The 6276-nt window shown below is 36.4% G+C and overlaps 1 protein-coding gene across 1 annotated transcript in view; it reads right to left on the bottom strand.

Moving 5' to 3' along the window:
- The window catches only part of GALNT13 (polypeptide N-acetylgalactosaminyltransferase 13), a 668619-nt gene that overhangs the window by 613610 nt on the left and 48733 nt on the right, over nucleotides 1-6276 (bottom strand). The window contains exon 2 of the mRNA XM_004375392.2: nucleotides 178-248. The gene's annotated coding sequence lies outside the window, so the exon portion shown is untranslated. The remainder of the gene's footprint in view (nucleotides 1-177; nucleotides 249-6276) is intronic.

The raw sequence follows: 6276 nt of genomic DNA, 5'->3' as shown, positions 1-6276 counted from the left end.
CAATATGTCTACTACTGTTTCATGAGAAACTATTTGTTCTGTAAGCCTTCACCTGAAGTACAATAAAAAAAAAAAAGAAAAAAACTGTAAATCAAAATGTGTGCTTTTATGACTGTCTGCCAAATTCATTCAACATGACTGCAATTGAGAGCAAAAATTAAAAAAGGTATTACTTACTGTATATGCTGCCTGGCAATTTCAAAATGATTTGCAAACATTCATCCTCAAAATACTCCTAGAAAATGCATCTGTGGAGGAAGAAAAAAATCCAAAGGAGTAAGCAATTTGCCAAGGTCACAGGAAAAAAAAAAGAAATCCAGACCAACACACATTCAGACTCTATACCTTAACATATTGAAATAAGGTTTTTGCAAAATATAGTTCATACCACTATCAAAATATAATAGGCTGATGAACAAAAGTATTCCCAAGTACATGCAGCTATTCTAAAGATCAGTTAAGGAGGGCCCTCTTAAGTAAAAAGTAAAAAAAGTCTACACTGCTTCAGAACTATAAGGAAGAAACACACTGTCCCCACAAGACTGATAGAACACAGGAGAGGCAATTGAAAACTATGAAAGGTTTATACATAAATTTAGCTGGAGATGTGAGGTGATTATTCAAATAATTCAAGTTTTTTTTAAATGTACTTTTATCTGATGTATGTAGATCACTCAGGTAGAAGAGAATTTTGCTTGACTTATCCAGATAATTGCACCAATTCACTTTGTAATTGCATTTCAATTCTAACTGAAAACCACGCACAGAAAAATGCTGGTATGCCACTTGCACACCTCACAAAAATCCATAAGCAGATCTATTTTCTGTTTTCCTGGACGTCACTGTGATTATAAGGAGAAAGTTATTTAATCAAATTTATTAATTTATTTATTTTAGAGCAAGGGTGTTAGGAAGAACACTTATTAATTACAAAGCTCAAAATATTTCCACTTAAACAGATTTTATGTTACTAAGTATAATGTTTTATAAACAAACTGTTTGAAAGAAGCACAATAAAATATAACCTCATGAAAATTATGTATAACTCAGTATAGTTTGTTTCAAAACATCAGGTACACAATAGAGAATACAAATAAAAACTTCTAAGTATGGAGTACATGTAAGAGCCACAATCTTTACAAGAACATCAGTTATCATTGAACAACCAACAGAATTTCTGCCCAGCAAGATTTGGTTCTTTATACACTAAGCAGAAACAGCAGTTTACTAATACAGGAGGGGTACTCTTGTGTTTGCCAAAACCAACTGTAACCAAATCAACAGCTCAACATGCAGAACAAGCATTCTGAGTAGAAAAAAAGGCTAATGTATCTTCCTCTGGCATTAGGCAAATCTGCTGCAAAAGGCCTCCTTAAAGTGTTGAAAAGCAAAGATGTCACTTTGAGGACTAAGATGTGCTTGACTCAAGCCCTAGATTTTCAATCACCTCATATGCATGCAAAAGCTGGACAGTGAATAAGGAAGACCAAAGAAGAACTGATGCTTTGAATTATGGTGCTGGCGAAGAATACTGAATATACACCACGGACTGCCAGAAGAATGAACAAGTCTGTCTCGGAATAAGTACAGCCAGAGTGCTCCTTGGAAGTAAGGATGACGAGACTTCATCTCACATACTTTGAACATGTTATCAGGAGGGACCAGTCCCTGGAGAAGGAGATCATGCTTGATAAGATAGAAGAAGGCCTTGAATGAGATGGACTGTCACAGTGGCTGCAACAATGGGCTCAACCATAGCAACAATTGTTAGGGTGGCACAAGATAGGGAAGTGTTTCATTCTGTTGTGCATGGGGTCGCTATGAGTTGGAACCAACTCCAAGGCACCTGGTAACAACAACAACTGGTGTATGAAAGACCAGGAAGGCCCTGAGCTCTACCTGGCACAGGACTGAGTGATTTTACTAATGCATAATACATGGCCTCTCAAACAAGAGAAAACTGGACATAGTTAGCAAGCTTAGAGTTAAATGGCAAAAGGATATCAAGAAATTATGTATTCTTATAAATGGCATGTCTCTGAGACTAAAACTTAGAACTTAATAGAAGATACTAATTCACTTTTACATATAATTTGAGTAGAATTCTAGAGGTATAAAAATGAACATTTCTGCATATTTCTTCACCATTAACATATTAATCCCATAGGCAAGAGGACTGAGGCTGACTCATGATGTGACTTGCCAGATTTGATAACGCTAATAGGCAGTGGGCCTGCGGTTCGAAGCAGTTTTTTCTGACCCAGGTCTTTCCTCACTACAACACCTGCCAGTCCTTACGTTGCATCCAGAAGAGAGATTGCAAACTGGAAGGCTAAGAACCAAATCTTATTTACTGACATGTTTTGTCTGTCCCAAACCATGGTTTTAAAAAATTAAACAATGTTCAAAATCAGGAGATATCTCGTAAGAATCATGATTTCTAGCTTTTTTTGAAAGAAGGACAATGTTGTAAGTATAGGCTTGCATCTTTCACGTGGCCCAGAGAAGTGGTTGCCCTCTTCAGATGGGGCATGCTCTCCACACTCACCCACTTCCTACTTTTGCAAATTGTCTTCTACTCTGGCAGTTTCAAGCTTTGTAGTATTTTGCTCATGGTCCAAGCACTCTTTACCTACCAATAAGTTCTCTCTGCTTGCTAGGCAACTACAGAAAACACTGTTTTTAATTATGCCTAAAAAGCTTATTTCATCGTTTAAGCATACTGTCTGTGACTACTATTTTTCACTGCATTCTTATAATCAACTGCTATTGATCAGTTATTGCTTTAATCTATGTACATATTTTAAAATTGTATGGGCTTGGATTTCCATGTATTTAAATATATATTTGATAATTTTTAAAGCTAATGGAGAAAGTTACAAACACGGTGAATTGGTACATAATCAAGAGAGCTAATGATCTCAAATAATGGTTTTACATTTACCATAGACATGTATTCCAGAAAAAGTACTTCAAGGATTGATAGATGTACCATTTGATAGAATAACTGAAATGATTTACTTAAAAAAAAAACTTCAATTTAACTAGATAAACAGAATTAAGAGAACATTAATCACTAAAGGTGAAGCTACGCAATCCACAAATTCTAGTTACATCATGGCATACTGCAAAATGTCTTGAAATACCAACATGTTTTGCAGAGTGCTTAATAATTATGGACCTGGAATTTTATGTAGCTGAGGTAACAGCAGCCTCCTAAATCTGAAAGTTTTCACATATCCTCCAAAAAAAAAAAAGAAAAAGAATATATATATATATATATAAATGTCAAATTACCTGTAAACAGAGAATCAAACAGAAATTTCTAATAGAACTATCTTTCAAGCTCCCACCATGTGCATTATAGAGATCTAGGGAGGTCAAAAAAAAAAAGAAAGAAAGAAAAAAAAACCCATGAGGAAGAGAGAAAGAGAAACATAGGTCCTAACAGCAACACAAAAATCACTTGCAGAAAGAAAGTCCACTCAAACTGTAAAGATACTGAAAAATTATCCTGGCATATCAGAACACTGACTACACAGAAGAGACTTAAAAGTATATAGAATTTGAAGTGACAACATTTATTTTTTCTGGAGAAGATTTTAAAATTATAGGGCTGTATCAAAAGGACACAGGCCCCAGCATTAAGAGGCTCCCACTGGCCAAACACGGGACAATTGGCACAATAAAATAAATAACTATCATAAAGGATTAAAAATCATTAAATTAAGAAAGATATAAATAAACAAATGGATAAAGTATATTAGGAAGAAGGGAAATTATTCTTTAGAGGGGAATGCCACCTAACAAATATAGATGGAATGATGGAGTTACAAAGTCAATACCAGGGAAACACTACAGTGTAAGCGATTCCGTCAAGAAAACACCAGTGGATTAGCACTAGTGGGTGCAAGTTTGATGACAAACAAGATATTTTCATAGTCTTATAGCATCTCCCCACAAATTATTAATTACAGGAAAAACAGTAACCAGCAGTGGCAAAACCTGGCGGAGACTACCTTAAGTGATCAAAGACAACATCATCAATAATGAGACAGATACACATTATTTGCCTCCAAGTATGATACACTGAGAAGGATATAACATCATTTAAGTAGTACACCCACCAAACATGCATAACCTGAACCTAATCATAAGAAAACATTAACACAATGAAAAAACCAAACCCATTGCCGTCAAGTCGATTCTGAGTCATAGCTATCCTACAGGGCAGAACAGAACTGCCCACAGGGTTTCCAAGACTGTAAATCTTTAAGGAAGCAGATTGCCACATCTTTCTCCCATGCAGTAGCTGGCAGGTTCAAACCGCTGACCTGTGGGTTAGCAGTTGAGCTCTTAACCACCGCGCCAGCAGGGCTCCTTAGAAAACATCAGGCAAACCTAAATTGAGGATATTCTACAAAACATCTGGCCTGAGCTCCTCAAATATAAAAGTAATTAAAGGCTGAGAAAATTTTCCAGATTAAAGAAGTTTAAAATTTTAATCATCCAACTTATTTCAGACCACCTTTCTTTCTTCCCATATCCACTTTGGAATTCTGCAGATCTACCACAGATTTAGCATCTTTCTAAGGCTATAAACTCCATAATCTGTATTCTTAAATTCTAGAAATTAATACAAATATCATTCACTATAAGCATCCAATAGACCCTTCTGGGGTCTTAACGTGGTTTGCCCCAACAGGTTCCTGATTCAATGGCAAGTAACAAGCTATGCCTCCCTTTACACAAAACTACATTTTCTCTACTGTTTGATGAGAACACCGTGTGAGACATAAACTGAACCTTACTAAAGTGAAGATATATGAACTCTTTGGCTTCCTCTCATATTTAAGGCCTGTCACTGTATCAGCGAATAAAATTAGATTAACTCAAAGTGATTTACTCCTTTCAAAGTCATGTTGTTTGTTACCCCCATTTTTTCTGCTCTTTGAGGTATATTAAAATCAATTGTCTTTTTGATTTATTCCTCCATTTTCCTAGATATCAAAGCAAGATCGATTAATCTATAACTTCTGAAGTCATCACTAGTCTCTCTCTCTCTGCCCTCTATTTTTATTTTTCCTTCAAGAGCCCTAAGCTAACACCCATGCATACTTTCTATTACAAGTGTAACTTGATAATAGTCCTACGATACTTTCAATCATGCAAGGCATAGCAAATCAGGATCTCCTGATTAGTGGATAATCAGTGTTTTAATGCAATTCTCTTGTAATTAACCAACTTATATCAGTGCACACACCCATATCTGGTCTATATACACCATGGTTAAATGCCTCAGTAGTATCTTCGCCAAGATCCTGGACACCCTCGCCAATTGATCTTTGATAGTTTACACTGTGGCAATCCCTAATTTAAAACTATTTCATCCATCCGTCTTCTTCAGTCATCCGGTTGAGAAGAAGTCAGAGACCTGTTTCTTAACTCATGTGGGTTCTCAGTCAGTTCATTGTTCGTTCCTGTTATTTCGTTTTTTTCCATTGAACGTTTAAGGAATTGGCAAAGTGTTGCAAATATTCACCAGCCTCTCTATGTTTGTTATTGTTGTCGCTGTGTGGCATCGAGTTGATTTCAACTCGTAGTGACCCTATAGGACAGAACAGAACTGCCCCTAGGGTTTCCTAGGCTATAATCTTTAAGGAAACAAATTGCCAGGTCTTTTCTCACACAGAGCCACTGGTGGTTTCAAAGCACTGACCTTTTAGTTAGCAGCCGAGTGCTTAATCGTTGCACTACCAGGACTCTCTATGTAAAGAATCCTTTACTCACTTCACCTCACCCCCCATAAACACACACTAAAGCACCACACTGGAAACCCTGGTGGTGTAGTGGTTAAGAGCTATGGCTGCTAACCAAAAGGTTGTCAGTTCGATTCCACCAGGCGCTCCTTGGAAACCCTATGGGGCAGACTATGAGTCGGAATCGACTCAACGGCAACGGGTTTGGTTTTCTTTTTGGTTTCACTTCATTATTTCCTAGTCTGTGAAGAAACATTGTCTATTCTTTTACATATCCCTATCTTTTCACCCAGTGATTCCACTTCCATGAAGTTGTCCTAAGAACTAATTAGAAATACAAAGATTAACGTTCAAAAAACTTCATCACAGTGTCATTTATAATGTTTATAACTGCAAAGCCATAAGAACAACTAGAATGTCTAACCATTGGGGATCAACTAAGTAAACTGTGGTTGTCCATATGATATAGTACTATCTAGTCACAAAACTCATGTCTCAAAGACTAGTTATTTATATG

Source organism: Trichechus manatus, unplaced genomic scaffold (assembly GCF_000243295.1).
Source record: "Trichechus manatus latirostris isolate Lorelei unplaced genomic scaffold, TriManLat1.0 scaffold00036, whole genome shotgun sequence".
Classification (NCBI taxonomy): Eukaryota; Metazoa; Chordata; class Mammalia; order Sirenia; family Trichechidae; genus Trichechus; species Trichechus manatus.
This window is presented reverse-complemented; position numbering and strand designations above follow the sequence as displayed.